The following is a 21,834-nucleotide window of genomic DNA, read 5'->3' as shown; positions in this document are numbered from 1 at the left end:
ACGTCCCTTCTTGAAAACGGGGATGACCTGTACCCTTTTCCAATCCTTTGGAACGTTACGCTCTTCTAGAGACCTACGGTACACCGCTGCAAGAAGGGGGGCATGTTCCTTCGCGTACTCTGTGTAAAATCGAACTAAAATTCCATCAGGTCCAGCGGCCTTTCCTCTTTTGAGCGAATTTAATTGTTTCTCTATACCTCTGTCGTCTAAGGATGTAGCTTATGATTTATAGAAAGCACCAGTCAGGTATGGCAGCAAAAATCGCAAAAACGTTGTAGTGGACAAGGCGTGTCATTAGCACACAGTTCAGTAAGATCATCAATAAAAGAACGTTCCACAGACGGAAAACATCTTGGATTTCCACGTAAAAGTTACCTTGTAAGTATTAAACTGATGTTGTAAGATGGAGCAAAGACAGAGACTGGAGAATTATCTCTGAGGACAAGACCATCGGAGAGCCTTCATGGTTTGCACAGCTTGATGATAATAAAAATAATAAACGTGATGATAATAATAATAATAATAATAATAACTCCGCCAAAGCCGGTCCCAAGCCCGGTTGAAAAAGGAGGAGGGGGAGGAGTAACAACCTCGTTAAAAAACCTTGGTTCACCTGGCCCGGGTGATAGTACCTCGTAAGGGTCCCTTGCCAGGGTAACGGTGAAGACCTCAACGGCAGTGAAGGCGGAGATGAAGATCATCGGAACGGCGGAACTGGTGGAAGAGGTGAAGATTAACCAACGGTCTAGAAGGCGGAAGAAGACACTATATGTCCCAACGGCTTTTGGAGCGGAAGAGTTATCTTCAATCAGCAGCGTCTGTACTTCAGAGAAGCGGCTGCGAAAGGCGTCTGTACTCCAGAGGAGCGGCCTGAATTAACTTCTTAGTGTAGCGAACTAAGTCTTAGTGGAAGGAGGTGTATACCTCTGGAAACAACAGCTTTAACCAAGTATCAGAAATGGAAGGTGCAATGAGAAAGTTTCCTCCCCGTGGTGGTAATACCACCGAAGCTGGGCATTCGGATCCGGGGGCCCAGCATCATTGCGCAACAGACCAGTCGGAGGGTCCTAGGATCCCTAACGCTAAACATAGGAACAGACATCAAACGTTCATAGGAACACTGAACGTGAACTCAATGCTGAGAACAGGTAAACAAAAAGAACTGACAAAACTAATGGATGAACACAAACTAAAAGTTCTGGCTATACAAGAAACAAGATACCCAGATGAGGATACAGTACAGGCAGACCAGTACAGGATTTATAAAGGGAAACCAGCACAGATAGTAAAGAATACAAAAGGTCTTCAGGTATATGGCACAGCATTTGTGATACATAACTCATTTTCTACTAAGGTACTAGAATTTAAATCTAAATCACCAAGAATATCATTGATAACATTCAGAAATAAAAATAAAAAGTACACGCTTATAAATGCCCATGCACCAATAAATAAAGACAACCAACAAAATCCAGAGAAAGTGCAGACATTTTGGGAGGAACTGGAAGAAACAATAGGGAAGATCCCTGAGCAACACACTACAATTCTGTTAGGAGACTTTAATGCACAAATTGGAAGAAGCGAATTATCAAAAAGCACAGGGAGGTTTACAGCACACACTAAAACTAACATGAATGGCCAGAGATTAGTAGAGTTTTGTGAGAAATTCAAATTGAACATTATGACAACTAAATTCCAGAAGAATCCCAAAAAACAAACAACATGGAAATCACCGAACAAATTACTTGGCGAGTTCCAGATTGATCACGTGGCAATAAGTTATGATAATTCAAGGGACATTCAAGATGTACAGGTGGTGAAAGGGGCCAACTTTGATTCTGACCATTATCTGACCAAAATTAAGATGAAATTAACACCAGAAAGAAGTCACAAGAGTGACGAAACAAAAATAGCCAAATACAGAGTACAGGACTTAATGCTCAATCAGCAAGTCTTAGACGACTACAAGGAAAAGACAGATAAAATCAAAAGTCACAAATGGGAAGAAATTGCAACCGCAATACGAGACGCAGCAGAACAAACAATTTTACTAACCAAAAAGAAAAAGCATCCCTGGTGGAATGAGGTCTGTGAGAAAGCACTACAGAAAAGAGCCAGAACTTGGGAGAAATACAACTCAACCAAAAGGCCAACTGACTGGGAGCAGTTCAAAACGCAAAGACGTGAAACGACGAAAATCATTAAAAGTGAACGAAGGAAATATGACACACAACAAATACAGAAAATACAAGATGAATTTTCTAAGAACAATACACGCAATTTCTTTCAAACATTCAGAACTACAATAACAAGATATAAACCACCGACACTCTGCTTCAAAGATGAAAAAGGAAATCTGATCACCAGCGTGGAACAAAATTGCCAACACCTAGCGAACTACTTTGAAACGCTGCTAAGCTGCAAAAGACCTGATGAAACCTTGACATTTGAGAAGCCTAAGAATAAGCTACCAGACTCTGAACCACCTAATAAAGAAGAAATTAAGGAGATCTTGAAAGGATTGAAAAACAATAAAGCATCTGGTAAAGATTCGTTAGTCGCGGAACTACTGAAATACGCAGGAGAAAACTTAATAAATAATTTTGAGGCACTGTTTGAAGAGATTTGGAATACAGAGAAGATTCCGGAGGAATGGAAGACAGCATTGATTCATCCATTACATAAGAAGGGTGCCAAGACAAATGCAAATAACTACAGAGGTATCTCATTGTTATCAGTGGCCTATAAGATCCTATCCAAGGCACTACAAAACAGGATTGAAAATCAGGTAGAGAAAGAACTGGGTGAATATCAGGCTGGGTTTAGAAAAGGAAGATCATGCAGTGAACAGATATTCAGTCTACTCTCCATAATACAACTTCGCGCACGCACATCGAAAAATCTAGTAATTACATTCATAGACTTCAAAAAAGCATATGACTCTATTGATAGACCAACTCTGATTAACACATTAGAAGAATTTGGGATTGATGATAAAAGCAGAAGTCTAATCCAGGAAACCCTTACGGGAACAAAATCGCAAGTGAAGTTTTTGGGTAGATTGTCACAACCGTTTGTAATTGGAACAGGTGTTAGACAAGGGGATGGGCTCTCCCCACTGTTGTTTAACATTGTCCTTGAAAAAGTGGTCAGGGAATGGAGAAAGAAGATGGCAGAAGCTGGAGTGAAAAATGGGATAACGTTAGGAAGAAATAAAACAAAAATTGAATGTCTGGCATTTGCTGATGACATGGCAATATTGGCAGATGACATCGAAACAGCAAAGATTCAGATAGAAATGCTGCATGAGATCGCTGAGAAGACAGGTCTACAAATATCGTATGAAAAGACAGAACTGATGATACAGGACAAAACAGACCCAACACAGACATTGCAAACTAAATATGGAATAATTAAGAGAGTTCATAAATTTAAGTATCTAGGGGAATGGATTACACCGACAGGGTTACCAAATGTTTCACTACAGGAAAGAGCAATAAAGATGGAAACGGCATACCAGCTATGCCGAAATGTATACAATAAAAAGTCGATCTCCATTAATGCCAAGCTCAGGCACTGCAATGCGGTAATAAAACCAGAAAGTTTGTATGCGATTGAATGCATCCCACTGAACAGAAAACGTCTGTTGGAGAAATTGGAAATAAAAGAGAGAAAAATACTGAGAAAGATCTTAGGACCTAAAAAGGATGGACAAGAATATAAATTGCGATCCAATAAAGAGTTATACGAGAAAATTGAAAAACTGACAACATCCTTTAAAAAGAGAAGACTGAGTTTCTATGGGCATGTCAAAAGAATGGCACCAGAAAGAACGGCAAAGAAAATCCTGGAATACATGGAAAGCAGAAAGACACAAATTAACTGGCTGAAAGAAGTAAAAGAAGACATTGCAGAAATGAACATTATACCAGAGAGAGTTTACAACAGAATGGAATATAGGAATGCCATCAACAAAATACAGGGATTCAAAGACCGAACGCAATCAAAGAAGACGGGAACAACCTGGTCGCAAGAACGTAAAGAAGCCCACTCAGAAAAAATGAAGAAGTACTGGGAAGAACGCAAGAAAAAGCACAAGAAATGACTGATGCTTAGCGTAGTCCAAAGTTGACTGTAACGAATAATAATAATAATAAATAATAATAATATTGTAAATGGTTTTTATGTATGATTTCTGCGCAAGTGGTCTATCTGGCAGCCGAAGGGGAAAGCAAATTTTTAGTATATTGCACCAAGACGTACTTGTTAAAAGAGTACTTTTGATGCACACGAAAATAACAGTACATATATCTTGTCGTACGTCACTATTCACATTTCATTAGCTGTGCAAGTGCGTATGCAGCCGAATCCTGATTATCCACGTATAAATTATCCGAGCTCTTGGTTATCCTAGACTGAATTTCTTTTCTATTCTTTGCTTTTTCTATTAATTTGTCATTACCATTCCCGTTCACTAGTACGTTCGTTAATGACGCCACGTTGGGAAAGAAGTCTCCGCCATGCTGCCTCTGCAGAGGTACTACCTGGTCTCCTGCTACAAATGTGAGAGTAGATGCCTGTACTTATATAACAACAGCGTCATGTTGTTAGTGTTCCAGTTTTACGTCTGCTAGCATTCTAACACTGCCAGTGCCATGCCAAAAAATATGCCTCGAAAAATTACAACGCTTAAATTAAACGGATTGTGGTTTCTTTTGAAAAGAAATTAGAGCAATGAAACGTACTGATAATAGCGAGGAACAATGATATGGTATAGCAACTCATACTGTTGGTGACTGGAGCAAAAACATTAAGTATATTGATAACTTTGCGAAGAGGCCACTTCCGTTCTTAGTGATAGAAAAGGACGAGGTAGTAGGTTTCCTCGAGCACCGGTGAAACCATTCACACCTGGCTTCAGCAGAAACATAACTGAAGTATTTTAGTATCGGGTTCCATAATTGTGCTCAAACGAAGTTTGGCAAAACGGTTGCTGAGAAAAATTATTGATACGTAAAGGTTAAACAAACAGAAGCATACTGTTTTTTTTTCTTTGATTCTCGTGCGAACAGTTATCAACAGATAACGCATCGTGATGTTTTTGTTTTGTTTTTGGCTTTGATATGAGCTTTCCCTTAAAGTTAAAAAGAAGCCATAAAACAATATTTAAGCTGTATGAAATAATTACCCCACCTCAGCTGACTGAAAATGAATTAGATTTGAAAATTTCATGTATGTTATCAGCACAGCTGTAACACTACAAAATGGAACCGTTCCGTATTATTGGTACTGGAAATATCAGATGGAATAGAAAGATTGTTTAAAAAATAAAAATAAAAATAAAAAAGATGTTTTATGGAAATCATTAATTTTTCCTAATCAGTGTGCTCACATTCTAATGAATATATTGAAAACCTCCACAGAAACTTATAGAAAGCCGGGAAATCCCGCAAGAAGTTGATAAGGCGAGATTTTAATTCAAAAGTAAACTTAAATGTATGCTTAAGTAAGAAATTTGGGAAGTGATATCTAAACTGGCGTGTCATACTTTAGGACAGCGTGCCATTCAACACATTCCCCCATTCCTCCACCACGAAGCAAATGGATTACAATGGCCAAATGAAACTAAAATAGAAACTGGCTGTATTTTAACAAACAGCAGCTTAATTTTATACAAAGTAACGTTTTTAAAGCGCTGCAGATTGTCAGGTGATTGAAGGCGAGTAAGGTGCAGTGCAGAAATGGATACAAAGCTAGAAAGAAACAAACTCATAACTTCCGAAGTCTGAAATGTGTATTATAAAATTTGTTTACGAAGAGGACTTATACCCCATCCAAGCAACAAGTTTAGCATCTTAGGAGTTCGCGATAATACAAGATTAAAGAAAAGGAGAAACTGTATAACGAAGGTACTTATGCAAATAGCAAGAAAAGTTACAAATATGAAAAAGATAAATGTATAGAGAAGGTAAAATGGAATATGACAACTATTAAAAAACCTTAACAGATTCATGAAAATGATTCTACAGTCATGGTAGAATATACTTATTGCCTTTGGAAGGATATGAGGTCAACGAAAATTTTGTAACAGAAGCAACTGAAAATAATAAATTGCCTATAGAAAACAAACACCGACCTGTGATGGATACATTCCACACCGTAACGTTTATGTTGGCATATAGCATAGTGACTATCACCAGAGAGAGAACTGTGCAAGTATTAACAGACTTCTTCAACTACACAAATAATTAAAGATGTAGATTAGAAACGCAGTTAGCTAATAATGAAAACAATAACATTCTAAAAGCATTATCAAATGAGAAGCATATTGCTATTCGTTCTGTGGAGTAACAAAGATGCTAGAGATAATGCTGTTTCATTGGAAATGATTAAATCTCGAAGAACAGTAATACTAAAGAATCTTCGCAAGCTAATGACATAATGCCTGCAGAGTAAGCTAAGCGGCAAACATTGTCACTGTGCTATAATTGTGTTAATTAAGAAAATAAGAAGAGACAAGACCCGTCAGAGAGACAAAAGATTTAAATCAAGCAGAGGAGCATGCTAGTTGTACAAGTGAATCCACCACAAGTTCTGAAGGAAACTGAGGAAAAGGCTGAACGAGTATGAGCCGTTATTCTGCGTGAGAGTAACAGATTTTGAGTATGTTTTAGATTCAGTTTCAATAATTTCTGTACTGTCTTCTACAAGACAGTCAGTTCATATTTGTCATATTCTACACAGTGGTGAGGGACGTACAGGGTGTTCGAAAAATTCCTGTTAGAAACTTCTAGGACCTGTAAAGGGGAACGAGTACATAATGTGCCGGGTAGGAATCTATGTCCGGAAACTTACCGATTTCGTTCTACGACGGTTTCAATTCAGACGTTTAACTCATCCGCTTCCGCTTGAGGAATTGCATAAGGTGTGACGCAGCACAGTTACAGGGTAAAAATTCGAAGCGAAAGATAACGAAACATCCATTAGTCACTAAAGCTCATTTTTTGGTGTTAACACTTAAACATAACGTGTTTACACTATTCAGAAACAAAAAAGAACCCAGCATACTGTACATACGGAAGAGTGCTGAGGCGTTACAACATCAGGTGACCGTCTACTGTATTGCATATCAGAACAAGCGACTTTGAAAGTCTTCTCTTTAATCTCAGCAGACGTGGACGCGTCACACATCTGAACTGAAGCCGTCATAGAACGGAAACGGTACATTTCCAGAATTGGATGCCTGTTAAAAATATTATATAATCACTCCACTGTGCAAGTCCTAAAAGTTTATAACTAGAATTTCCGAACACTCTGTATTTCAGTCCCTTATTGATGTCTTGTGTTTTCTAGGGTTCGATACGAACACCTCCATTTAACACTAGACAATGGATAAGTGTCACAGGTTTTCTTATTGGAAAAGTCAACTCGATGGTGTGTGGACCAATGAATTCAGAGGTAGCCATGGCATGTGTAATGTTTGAATTGTACCTGAATTCTGAATAACTATCGGCACTGAATGCTTAATTTGATTGACGTTCGACAACTCTTTCTGGATATTCCATGAACAAATTCGCCAAAAGCTGTTAGAAAGTATGATTTCCTCCATATCTACGTCGTGAACTTAAAACATGTTTTTAACACAGATTAAAATGACAGTACGCTGCTAAATTGTCCCTTCTTCAGGAGTAGGGGCCTTTCAAGTAATTAATGAAAATATTGTTGGCTTCGTGGATTATCACAAACTTTGGAAGACAGATCTCTTTAACATAGTATGATGTATCTACCTCTGCAGACTCCAAACCACAGTGAAACACTTTTACCAGCAAGTGAGACAAACGGCGTTTTGGAAAGGACCGGTTCAGTCAATGTGACTAATTATTCAATATTCATTACCAAATATTCATTGTAGTACATAATCATGACAATTTAAAAATTACATACAGAAAAGAACATGGTAAATAAATTAACACAACAAATTAACCTTTATCTGTATTTTTATGTTCTTTATACAGAACGTCAACTGGGTACAGAGAAAACTAGTCACATGATCATTAGGTACTGCGTGTGATTATGGGTACGATAAATACAAAAGCTGAGATATGAAGGAGTTGTCAACTCTCTAATGGAGGGAAGTGGGGAGCGGTGAAAGGGGTTAAAATTGTAGAGCGAGACCAAGGCATGAATACAGAAAGCAGGTTCAAACGGTTGTAGGTTGCAGTAGTTAGTCGAAGATGATGAGGCTTCCACAAAATATACTAGCGTGGTGAGCTGCATGAAAGCAGCATTCGAAATGAAGGTAACAGCCACGACATACAAGATACCAACGCTTAAATAGTTTGGTTTTCCGCTGTATGTGTACAGTGTACTGGGCGTAGAAAAAAGCTACTGGACAGAGGGGCAGGGATGTGGTTGCGTGATAAGTTTTTGAGAAACTTTTGTTGTTGAAGATGGAAAAGGGGACGAGGAAAGTATATGATCGATGTCTCCCTCGTCACACTCGCAGAGTACGCAGCCCAGGCGGAACAGACCACTAGGATTAATTAAGCTAGTAGTGTTGTCATAGGCTCTAAATAGCTTTGCTGAGCCAAATAACGAGGGAATTGTAGTGGATTGACAAGACAGTCAGTCCACAGTGACGGGTAACCGAAAGGCACGCGTTTACACACGCCGGCTGGCGTTAGGTCTGAAACAGGATACGTAATGAATGCTATATAGAAAAGTACGTAGCTGCTGGAATACTTAACTTTAATCCATCATTTGTATACAGCGTTCTTGATGATACAAGTGAGACTCTCTCTAGAAATGGTTAATGGCGCCTTGCTAGGTCGTAGCCATGGACTTAGCTGAAGGCTATTCTAACTATCTCTCGGCAAATGAGAGAAAGGCTTCGTCAGTGTAGTCGCTAGCAAAGTCATCGTACAACTGGGCCGAGTCCTAGTACGTCTCTCTAGACCTGCCGTGTGGTGGCGTTCGGTCTGCAATTACTGACAGTGGCGACACGCGGGTCCGACATGTACTAATGGACCGCGGCCGATTTAAAGCTACCACCTAGCAAGTGTGGTGTCTGGCGGTGACACCACAGGAATCACTTCCTTAATTGACATGGAAGCACAGCTATTCATCTAAATATCCACATTGCGTCTTCTTTTCATAAATATGACCGTAAAACCGGTAACCCAGTGAGATGGAGTAGTGGTTAGGACAGTGAACTAGCATTCGGAATTTTGGTAGATTTTCGAGGTTTAGCTTTCCTGCCGTTTCCCTAAATCACGTAAGGCAAATGCCGCGATCGTTCCTGTGAAGAAAGCTACGATGTTTTTTTTTCTATATCCTTCGCTAATCACCTTTCATCTTCCTTTCGAGAAACGATAGTCACACATTTTTGCATAGAAAGCAATTTATTTCATGATCTAAACACGTAGAAATTACTCTTAATTCTTGCACCGGTAATTCACCAGCCCGCATCTCGTGGTCGTGCGGTAGCGTTCTCACTTCCCACGCCCGGGTTCCCGGGTACGATTCCCGGCGGGGTCAGGGATTTTCTCTGCCTCGTGATGGCTGAGTGCTGTGTGCTGTCCTTAGGTTAGTTAGGTTTAAGTAGTTCTAAGTTCTAGGGGACTGATGACCATAGATGTTAAGTCCCATAGTGCTCAGAGCCATTTGAACCATAATTCACCAGTGTTTATCACGCCTTACACTTAACAGCTAGATACACTTTGATTCAACAGTCTAACTCAGTACAATAAGGTGCAACTATTAAAAACATGTATTATCTAGTTTCTGAAAGGCGGTAAGAAGGTAAAAAATTTTGTAAGCCAAACACTTCTGCACCGAAAATATTTCATACCTAAATTGGTGGAATTGTAACAGTCGACGTGATATTTCATAAAATAATACGCACACAAAAAATGTTCATCGAACTGAATGACGTTCTCTAAATCAGAAGAGGTACGCAGAAAGCACCGGTACCAAAATACGAGAGCCTGGTAATGACTGAACACGGCAGTGGCCGGAATCAGGCAGTGGATCCTAACAGCGCGCAGGTGTGTTGTGCAAACGCGAGCAGTGCGCAAACATGCAGACGGTAAACAAACACGCAGCTCTGTTCAAGCCAACCGGTGCATTTCCCCGAGGAGTTCAAACACCTCCGTCTTTGCGTAATCACAGATATTACTTCCCCTCTTGGATAAAGGGTTTGCCAGAACGTTTCGTCAGAACCCTTGTTTCCGCTCCAGGCGAAGTATCCCGTGTTTAATACAAGCACTCTGTGATGTACTCCACTCCTGTGTCTACATGCGGGTCGAGGCAATCGCGGCTGCTTCTACCACTTTGCGGGGAGAGGATAGTTAATACACCGAAACAGCGTTTTCAAAATGTGTTCCGACCGCATATACTGCAAACGTTTCTTTGAGTATGGAATACGTGACTGTACAACGTCTATACCGGTAACGCCTCAAAACAGGGCCATATCAACGCGCAGGCTCTACTACGCTGTACCGCAAAGGGGCTCACACCAAACAATTACACTCCCTGTCAAAAATGTGATGCGGAGAAGGAAGCGAAATGAAACCTCACGGATTGTGAGGGTTTATGAATTTATTTCAGTGATTACAATATCGAGTAAAATTTACAGAGAACTTGCCAGTATGAGCCCACCTCTCTGGCCTGGATGCGTGTACTGATTCTGTTGAGAGGAGGGTCATAAAGCCTTTGGATTCTCTCCTGAGACAAGCTGGTTGGTTGGTTAGTCGGGTGGTGGGACCAAACAGCGAGGTCATAGGTTCGATCGTATTAGGGAAGGATGGGAAACGAAGTCGGCCGTGCCTTTTCGACGGAACCACCCCGGCATTTGCCTGAAGCAGTTTAGGCAAATCGCGGAAAATCTAAATCAGGATGGCCTGATGCGGGCTTGAACTGACGTCCTCCCGAATGCGAGTCCAGCGGGCTGACCACAGCGCCACCTCGCTCGCTGAGAGACAACTGGCCCACAACTATTGTAACTGGCCCTTGATATCCAGGATACTGGAACTGGGACGGAGTTTACATCCGATCTTGTCCCTGTCAGGAGCACATCTGCGCACCTTGCTCGGCCACAGGATTAGTCCAACATCAAGCAGGCAGTGCCATGTGCGGATGAGCACTGCAAGATTGGCAAAAGGCTCGACCATACTGTTGCGTGGGAGATAACAAATGAGGGCGCAGGATGTTCGTCGTGCTATGCCGTCACAGTTCCCCCAGTCACTACCAACCGTGACGCGATCTCATACCCTGTGGCTCGCCACACCATAATATGTGGTTGCGCCTCTCCAAAACATTGTAAGACGGGAACCTCTCTCCCCAGGTCGCCGCCACAATCAGCGGCGATGGTCACTTGGCGCAGCATAGAGCCGCTATTCACTGCTGACGATAATGCGACGCTATTTTTTTTTATTTTGTTTGGGCCTCCTACCTCCCCTAGAGCCCTACCTTTTCCTCTCCAAAAATGCCGCCATCCTCTAGTGTCGACGCAGCACGTAAAGCAGGGTGCTGTTAGTAGCAAGACTTATTGCCATAAACTAAAATAAAAGCGGAGGCATACTCTGCTATGCCTCAGGGGGCGACGACACACTACTCAAAAACACACCTCCCTCTGCAGGTGTGAAGCAAGTGATGATTTTAGAAACTAAAGAGAAATAAATAAATAAAAACAGAAATGAAGGCAAAATAAAAACAGGGACGGCAGAACACTCAAATGAAAACAAACTGGCGAGATCGACCATGGAATTAACGAAGTAATAATCCTCTAAGATAGATTACGTGTTTTCCAATTTTCCAATAATTTTTCATACAAGGTTCACACAATTTTCAAGTATCATAGAACAGACTACTCTAGTGATGCCCAGAAGGCCAATGTCAAATCTGGGGTATAGGCAAGTCAAGGGTAGTTTGAAAGTCCGAGTGACAAAGATCCAGGGGTACACTTAGGCAATTCTTGTACGAGGGGTCTTAGTCAGCTCGTAACACCTTTTGATAACCATGAACCAGTGCAACATTAAGAAATCTTGCAAAAATAATGGTATATTTCCGGTCAGATTTCGCCAGGCGATGCTGGCTCCAAAGGTAGTCCATGAAAGAGACAGCATCGGTGAGGCAAAGGTCATAGATCGTGAAAATGGTGTGGCCCAAGAGCCACACCATTGCGTTACGCCGTGTTCGGGGATTGGTCTGAATGTCAGGGGTAAGGAACCAGTCGATTGACTCATTGTCCGGTGTAGTCCCACCGATCAGCGCTAATAGCACGCGTGCAAGGTCGCACACTTCTGTGACATGAGGGCATAAGAGACGATGCTCTCTGGTGTCTACGTCACCACATCGGCCACAAGCTGCCGAGGGCCGTAGGCGGATAGCCGCCAGGCGATGATTAGTGGGTATTAAATTGTTTACGACGCAATCGTCAGCAGTCTATGCTTCCCAGTCGCGACACCTGTTCAGACGCAGCTGTTTTTTTTCTGGGGGGGAGGGGGCTCCGCATGTGATAGTGTGATAGTACTTCAGCGGGCGACTGCATTTGTTCTCCAACCAATGGTACGGGATGACACACAACGTTCCAGGAGACAGGAGATCGTTCACTTGTTTTTGGAAGACAGGCACAGATGTGAAGGTGCCACCATGTGCTCGGTAATATTGCGACGGTACTCCTCTCTGGCGGTGTAATATTAGTATCTGTTTCGATAGCTTAAATAAACTTACATTCGATCATCTAAACATGCAGGTTCATAAAACCCATCTGTGTAAAAATTTCTTAGATCGTCGCTGAGCAGCGACCACCTGATATTTCAAAGAATACCTTACGCGCCACGGCGCGGAATACGAATTTTTCATAAATTCTGTCGATAGAGATATTTTGTGTTTCTTAATTTTTTGACAGTTGAAGAATTGTAATCCTCTTCTGTTAACACAGTCGTGATATTTTTTAAAGACGGCGGAGGCGTATATGGCGTGGTCCGCAATCACTAATTAGTTATTATAAAATATTCCTATTGTTCAGTGCTATGTACGAATTTATGTGTGCATCTAAGATGAAATATCGAAGATGTTAAAGGACCTCATTTAAGGAAACAGCCAGAAAGAAACTAAATTGAAATTGTACGGAGCGTATTGTTAGCAATACCGACTAAGGTAATTAAATAAGTTCAAAAATGGTTCAAATGGTTCTGAGCACTATGGGACTTAACAGCTATGGTCATCAGTCCCCTAGAACTTAGAACTACTTAAACCTAACTAACCTAAGGACAGCACACAACACCCAGCCATCACGAGGCAGAGAAAATCCCTGACCCCGCCGGGAATCGAACCCGGGAACCCGGGCGTGGGAAGCGAGAACGCTACCGCACGACCACGAGATGTGGGCAATTAAATAAGTTATTGTGCTCACAAATGCAGTAGTGCCTGCTTATTACTTAAAGTATTTCTATGCTATCCATCTCCTATTAACAGCAACAGAAATAAAGGTGTTTTTATAGTTTTCATACAGCTACCAGGAACCGACTGCATGTCGCCAAACGTCGTAGTTAAAGCAGAAGGAGCATTGCTATTTACCTTGTTTGTGATTTAAATCCAACTTCTTTTAATGTGTGGTCTAGTATAGCAAAGAAAATTTCCAGCTCTGTCTGGTTCCTTAGGTTTTTCTGTTCGTAGTTGCTATATCTCATATCCGGTCGTGATCGAACATGATCACGACACAAATAAATTAAGTGGCAATGCGAACTCAGTTCTTGATCTTGAGAACGCTACGCCTTCTGCAAACGGTTTCAGGAGAAATATAAACTATCACTTACCGTACTTAAGTTTTTTTGGAAAGTCTTTGCTCTTCCCGCCAAGAAGTGGTGCAAGACTCACAACAGATTTCTGAATCTTCAGAATAGGATAATAATTTGATCAAAATATAAATGTCTTAAAAAAAAGAAAAAACACCACAGCGGCCAAACGTGATCTGCCGGTTAGTTTTTTTTTTATTTTTCAACTACGCGTTTCGCCTTATTTAGGCGAAGATAACCTGAAGATGCCTAAATAAGGCGAAACGCGAAGTTGAAAAATAAAAAAAACTAAAACTCCAACCAAGACTGTTTTTAACCTATTCCGGTAAAATTATGCAATTGCAGAATAATAACTGGAAGCTGTTATTTCCGTACGAACAGGTGTAAAATGGAACGACCACATAAAATTAATACCGAGTAGAGCAGATGCCAGGCAGAATCATTGGAAGAATCCTCAGGAAATGCAGTCCGTCAACAAAGGGAGTAGCTTACAAAACACTCGTCTGACCAACATTTGAATATTGCTCGTCAGTATGGGATCCCAGATCAGGTAGGACTGCCAGAGGAAATACAGGAAATCTAAAGAAGAGCAGCGCATTTCCTTACAGGTTTATTTAGTGAGCACGAAGGCGTCAGCGAGATGATCAACCTTCTCCAGTGGCAGACGCAGCAGGAGAGGCGTTCTGCAGCACAGTTTGGTTTTTTGTTAAAGTTCCGAGAACATAAATTGCTAGAAGAGTCGATATGTTGCTTCCTCTTGCGAATATCTCACGAAAAGACCATCAACATAAAATCAGAGAGAGAATCGAGCGTACACGGCGACTTACCGGCAACCGTTCTACCTGTGAACTACCTGAGACTGGAATAGGAAAGTGAGGGGGCAGGAGAGACAGTGGTAAAAAATTACTCTCCGCCACACACCGCAGGTGCCCTGCAGAGTCCAAATGTTGATGTAGAAAACAATTTTTGGGGGTTACTTATCATAAAATTTCTCACCAGTTTACCCTTGCGGACTGTAGACCGTGCGTACACCCCCGTGTCCAACGACATGAGTAACTGGTGTTTGAAATACGCACACACTGCTGTGTCTCCCTTGAGATACGTACCCAGCTATATACACGGATGGCGTCGCACAGCAGGTTTAGCCTCCGGTCTAGCGCGGCATAGTTATGGTTAATCGCCACAGAGATGGCACACACAACAGGGACGATATTATCCTTCCGCCGTAAGTCACAAAGATAGCCAGATCAAACCGACATAGTTAAGCCTGACGCCACAGAGGTCGCTGGTATCAGGGGCCAGAGCCCGCATCCCCATGACGTCAGACAAATAGTTCGAAGATTTATGTGGACGCACGGCTTCACTCGAGCAGTACGCATAGTTACCATCACTTACTATCAGATACCTGCAGTCACCGGACAGCTTTCACTTTTCTCCAGCCAATGTACAGCCTTGCAGGAAACGCTCAATAGAACCAGAACTTAGATACTGCCACGGACAGCGGGGCCGAGGTGGGACTATTGTTAGTTGGGATAGTCGCTGTTCACTGAGTTAGGCTTAGATCAGTGTTCAGAACTTTAACATTAGTGCCACGCCTGCTCATCATCAAACTAAAGTTGAGTATTTCAGTTAAGGGAGGTAGGACGTCAAACAGGACGACTTGGAGCAGGAGAGGCACCACAGGGCATTTTATTTTCCACTGTCTATACTTTTACAAGTAAATTCATAAAACTTCGTCAGCTTGACCAGGAAGGATTCAGAATTCACATTCATAGCAGTGGAAGGTAAAACACATAACAAAATAATTTGTTTTTACATGTGTAATTTCATCGTTTTTTCACTTATCATTGGTTGCATTTGTTGCTATACGTACACTTTTCTTCATAAGTAAAAGAGATTCTTCGATCTATTTTGCACAGTATACAAACCATAGTTACAGGTGTATGAAACTCTACAATTTACTTAGTTTATGAAAAATGAATGAGCTGTTACATTTTAAATTTCATGTTTCGAAAAAAAACTCAAGTTTTATAGTTAATTATCTCAGTTTTTACCAATGTTTTTAATAGATTTAGAAAATTCTAGAGTTTCATACACCTCTTGTGTGGTTTGTATGCTGTGCAAAATTCATCAAAAATCTCTCTTACTTATGAAGAAAAGTGTACCTATAGCAGCAAATGCAGCCAACACCAAGTGAAACAATGATGAAATTTCACATGTAAAAAAAAGTTATGTTGTCATGTTTTTCAACTTCCACTGCTATGAGTGTCAATCCTGAATCCTCCCTGGTCATGCTGACAAAGTTTTATGAATTTGCTTGTAAAAGTATACACAGTAGAAATTAAAATGTCATGTGGTGCCTCTCCTGCTCCAAGTTGGCCCATTTGACGTCCTACCCCATTTAAGTTTCTAGTAACTGATTTTTAATTGTTGCTCACTGTGTTGCCATCATTATATTTTCTGTAGTGTAATTTGCCGTATGACAAGTCAACTGCTGCCTGCAAGCGCACTACTTCAATAAGCAACTGGTTTTCTGTAGTAGGTGGTTCGCTTCCTGCTACCTTGATGTTCGGCACCAAACTTATGTAGTAAGCACGACGTACACATATTCTGAGAATCAATGAAAACTGTGTAGCACAGACTACCTTCTACTATAGTTAATTACTAAAGTTTATTCCCCAACGATGCGAGAACGCATTGTGATGGGAACCACTGCTTAGTGTCTCTGTGAGCGTTGTTTTCAGTTTAAATATGTCTTCATATGGGGGTCAAATGTAGACAGCAGAAGAACATCCATAGCTTCAGCGTTGGAAATCGGCTGTTCCTACCTGCGAAGAATGTTTTGAGAGTCCGATAAGAAAAGTTTTTCAGATTATATTACACCTTCCCACTGGTGAAAAAACCCTGTGTCTCTTCACGCTGGTCTTCTACATACTGAGTGATTCACCTATGCCTATCCATGGATTTGATGCAACTCGCAACACCTTCAAAAACAACACAAGAAATTTTTATATTCTGTGGTTCGCTATGCAGAAGCTATTAGTTCAGCAGAAAAATGAACAGGACTTTTATGTAGGAATTTTAATGTAGTTCAATTCTGTTCTAGAGTACGTTTTCACTGGAGGCCACAGGTTTCGAGTTATTCGAGAAAAACGTGTCTGAAAGTCACTTTTGCCGTTTTTCTTGAATAATTGGAAAAGTATGGCCTGCAGCGAAAACGTATCCCAGTAGAACATTTAACTACATTAAATTTATCATCATGTTTCTTCTCTGCTGTATGATCCTTGCACCTAAAAGTTTCCAGACGCCATATCTGTTTACATGATACGACAGTATACCTGTGCCACAACATATTCACACATATCATACCAACTAATCTAAATACACCTGCTGATGGAGATTTAAACCTTTGAAACGGGTCGTGGAGATAAATAAAATGTCACTGGTAACAGTAAACTTGTTATTTCATTTAAAATTAAATTTCCTACGAAAATGTCCTGTCCACCTTTTGTGCAGTTCTAACGGTTTGCACATAGCGAGGGAGAGAATATGCAAATCTTACACGTGGTATCTCAAGGCATTGCACGTTGCATAAAACTCATATGTAGGAGCAGCTGAGTCACTCTTTATGTATTCTATCTTCCATTAGTGCTACTTGACATTAACCCCACACACGCGATCGATATTCCCACATAGACAATGAAACTGCTCGATCACTCAATGTTTGATTAATACTCTAGGATTGGAACATAGAGTGTTGATTGTAGATACTAGGGCTATTCGGAAAGTAATGAACGATAGGTCGCGAAAGGGAAACCACAGTGAAAATCAAAACTGTTTTATTTGCAACGGTTAGCTACACCTTCCAGCGACTTCTCTACACAGTCGCCGCTCAGACTTAGACATCTGTCGTAGCGTTGTACCAACTTTTCAATTCCCTCGTTACAGAAGACAGCCTCCAGTGCTTTTCGACAACTCGTTGTCTGTGTCAAAATATTGTCTTCATAGTCAGCGGTTCATTTTAGCATAGATGAACCTCAGGGGTAGCTAACTATGGGCTGTATTGTGGGTAATCAAACACTTTCCATCGAAAACGCTGCAGGAGAATCTTCATTGCCCCTGCAGAGTGAGGCTGAGAATTGTCGTGTAGAACGAACAGCGTGACACTTATGTTATGTGGATTGCATAGCTTCAGGCGAAATCTTTCGCCAGGCCCTCATACTTGGTGGGAGACGCTAATTTCTAGCCGTCTTTACGTTCTCACTGTGAGCTCAGAACTGAAAAGAGCGACATGATGCGCTTGGCGGGCGTACCAGACGCAGTGCCCAACGCATCTGTGCAAAGATTCATCAGAATTTCACTGTATTTTCCATTTCGCGACCGATCGTTCCTTACTTTCCAAATAACCCTCGTATACATGGTGAAACTGCTTTTGTGAAGGAAAACTGGATTGAAAATGCAATCTTAGCTAAAGATTAACGATAACGATTAATTACATTTCGTCACACTGAAGTATTACACATGACAAATACATATAAAATTATCGTGAGTTTTAACTTAAGTATCGAAACCAATAGTTTACTTTGGCGCCGGCTGTAAGTTGCCGATGAGGCTCTTCGTGGTGCAGCCAGCACGCACCTAGCTCGCTCTTTCGTTACCCGCTGTGTGCCGAGTCTAGATCGTGGTAACACAGCAACAAGAGGCATTCTGCTTTCCCGTTCAAACTTGTAGTTGTGTTACAACCCCTGTAGGGACGTTCTTTTTACAAAAGACGCGGTTATAGGAATTACGTACATGGAGATTTTGCGAGAATATTCCGAAACTTTCACTTTTCGACAGCACAGACCATCCCCACCACACTGGCTTCTGTTTGTGAAAGTGAGCTGCCCCAAGTGCCGCAAGAGGTGTGCATATCTAGCTCTGCACCTTTGGCTTCCACGGTCCCTCGATCTGACAGTGTGCTATTCCATGGTTTTTCTATTATTTTTTATATTGTCACGATCCAGTCACATGAGCATTTCACAATACCCTAACCCGTTTCTGACAAAGCCGTGGTCGTCTTCAGAAGAAAGGGACATGATGAAATCGGTTTCCATTGCACTGTTATACTATCGACAACGTAATAGAAAGGGCTGCAGCGCGCGCCTCTAATGGTGAGTACTGCGTAGACGAAAGCAGATACAGCACTGTGAAATGCCCATGTTATTGTGACGTGAATATGCATAAAGGTTATATTTTCTTCTCTTTTCTTTTCTGATTTTGTGAACGACTCTGTATCCTTGTCTCCTCCACTTACAACTTTACATGAACCTCGACTCCGAATAGAGACAACAGTGAATGCCGTAACTTCAGACAAACTCACAAATGTGTGAGATTAATCTGACTACTGTCTGTATATTTGTTGTGTCTGCGGTGGAGGGAACTTCGAACACTTGTGAAAGGTAAAGGGAAACTTCAGTCCTAAGTTTAATTTTTTTTTTGCCTGTTTCGAGAGTAGCTGTTGAGTTCAGCCCGTACAAAGAGAGACTGCACAGATTACATCGATTAATGTAAAATGCAATCGCTAATCCAGAAAGAAGGGGAAGTCGCGAGTTCAGTGACAGCAGTCAAGTGTTGATTACGTCCGTTTTAAATTAGCTGAAAAAAAAATGCTAGCATTCCCGGTTAAATCATACTGTTCGAGATACTAGATCGTCCGATGTGTTGCGGAAGTGTAGAACCGTTAGAAGAAAACAAAACCGGTTTGGTTCACATTTTCTCCGTGGCCACGCTGTCTAGAGGAAACACTTTTTTTTTCAGCGCTGTCCAGTTGGTAACAAATAGACCAGCCCAGCTAAGAGCTTGGAAGAAACACCAGCCCACAAAGCAGGGAAGCAGCGCTTCGTAATTTTGTTCGAACGGAAGAGGAGATTATTTCGAAGCTGTTCATCATACTCAAAAAATACGAAGATGAGCCAGCCATAAATCCAGAGACAGAAATATGTATTTTGCAGAAAGCTTCCTAATAGCAAAAAGCTTCCGGAGTGTAGCTTGTGTTTACTTTCTGACACAGTCTGGATGACACGTTAAGATTTCTGTCCACTGGGGAAACGTTCCAGACGTCGGTCTTTGCAACAAGACTTGCAGCAAATACATTATTTATAATAAATAACATCGACTTTTGAGATAATATTTCTATGTAATGAATAATAAAGTCTCTGAATGTTTTAGAAAAGAAAAAGGTGAAACAATGGGAATTCGAAGGAGGTGGAGCAAACTCGCTAATTTATCTGCATAGCTCAGAGCCCACCACACCATCAACGACGCTACAATTTCGACAGAGATGTCAGCCGTCCGTAAGTGATACACACTGTCTAAAGACCGTATCTGCAACTGTCATTATTTGACATTTAATTTAAAAGTGTACCACAAAGATGCGACTCTGATACACCATCATTGTGCTATAGCTTTGGAACGGTATACATTCGTAGCACAGAAGTTATAACACTAAAAACATCAACCAAAGGACGTCTTTACCCGCCGATGAGTAATTTCCTGTCATTTTATTATAACAAACCGTAGCTAAAACGACGCAGTTTCAAGAGGTCCTCAAGTTTTGAAACAGCTTATTTTCATACCTATGTCAAAGAAACCCCACCAAATACGATGTTTAACGATGTTTAACACCATACAATATGGCGACCCCTATGTTCTGCTTGTGACGTAAAACGATGTGTATTTCACCGGCCACGTACCTCCGTATTTCACTTTCTCGAAACCGGGTCATTATCTTCAGTTGCGATGCATAAGCTTGAAATTTGGCTCAGAGGTGTGTACACACACGTACGCGCGCGCACACACTCATGGAAACGCAAACGCGTTTGCGCGCGCGCGCGCGTGTGTGTGTGTGTGTGTGTGTGTGTGTGTGTGTGTGTGCGGGTATGTGTCTATTGTTGACGAAGGCTAATGGCCGAAAGCTTTAACTGTGAAAGTCTTCTTGTTGTGCCTATCTGCGACTCAGCATCTCCGCTATATGGTGAGTGGCAACTTATTTTTATTTATTTATTTATTGTTCCGTGGGATCAAATTAAGGAGAAGTCTCCATGATCATGGAACGAGTCAATACATGAAATTATAACACGATATTAGAAACAGATCAAATGAAATATAAAAAAAAAACATATTCAGGTGACAAGTAAGTTTAAATAAAGAAAATCAACAATGTAACACTGGAATTTGCTTAAATTTTTAGCTCTTCCAGGAGCTCCTCGACAGAATAGAAGGAGTGAGCCATGAGGAAACTATTAAGTTTAGACTTAAAAGAGTTTGGGCTCCTGCTAAGATTTTTGAGTTCTTGTGGTATCTTATTGAAAATGGATGCAACAGAATACTGCACTCCTTTTGTGCACAAGAGTCAAGGAAGTGCATTCCACATGCAGATTGGATTTCTGCCTAGTATTAACTGAGTGAAACCTGCTAACTGTTGGGAATAGGCTAATATTGCTAACAACAAACGACATTAAAGAAAATATATACTTCGAGGGCAATGTCAGAATTCCCAGACTATTGAATAGGGGTCGACAAGAGGTTCTCGAACTTACACCAGATATAGCTCGAATAGCCCGTTTTTGAGCCAAAAATACCCTTTTTGAATCAGAAGAATTACCCCAAAAAATAATACCATAAGACATAAGCGTATGAAAATATGCGAAGTAGACTACTTTTCGTTTTGAAGTGTCACTTATTTCAAATACTGTTCTAATGGTAAATAAAGCAGCATTTAGTTTCTGAACAAGATCCTGGACATGGGCTTTCCACAACAGCTTACTATCTATCCGAACGCCTAGGAACTTGAACTGTTCCGTCTCACTTATAACATGCCCATTCTGTCTGATCAAAATATCAGTTCTCGTTGAATTGTGAGTTAGAAACTGTAAAAACTGAGTCTTACCGTGATTTAACATCAAATTATTTTCCACAAGCCACGAACTTATTTCACGAACTACATTATTTGATACTGTTTCAATATTACCTTCAAGATCCTTCACTACCAAGC

General features: G+C 41.0%; 1 protein-coding gene across 1 annotated transcript in view; it reads right to left on the bottom strand.

The window, feature by feature from the left end:
* LOC126094957 (prothoracicostatic peptide-like) overlaps window positions 1–21,834 on the bottom strand; it is a 701,489-nt gene that overhangs the window by 324,598 nt on the left and 355,057 nt on the right. The gene's annotated exons all lie outside the window — the stretch shown is intronic.

This window comes from Schistocerca cancellata, chromosome 8, assembly GCF_023864275.1.
Source record: "Schistocerca cancellata isolate TAMUIC-IGC-003103 chromosome 8, iqSchCanc2.1, whole genome shotgun sequence".
In the NCBI taxonomy this organism is placed as follows: Eukaryota; Metazoa; Arthropoda; class Insecta; order Orthoptera; family Acrididae; genus Schistocerca; species Schistocerca cancellata.
Note: the sequence above shows the minus strand (reverse complement) of the source record. Positions and strands in the feature narration are given on the sequence as shown.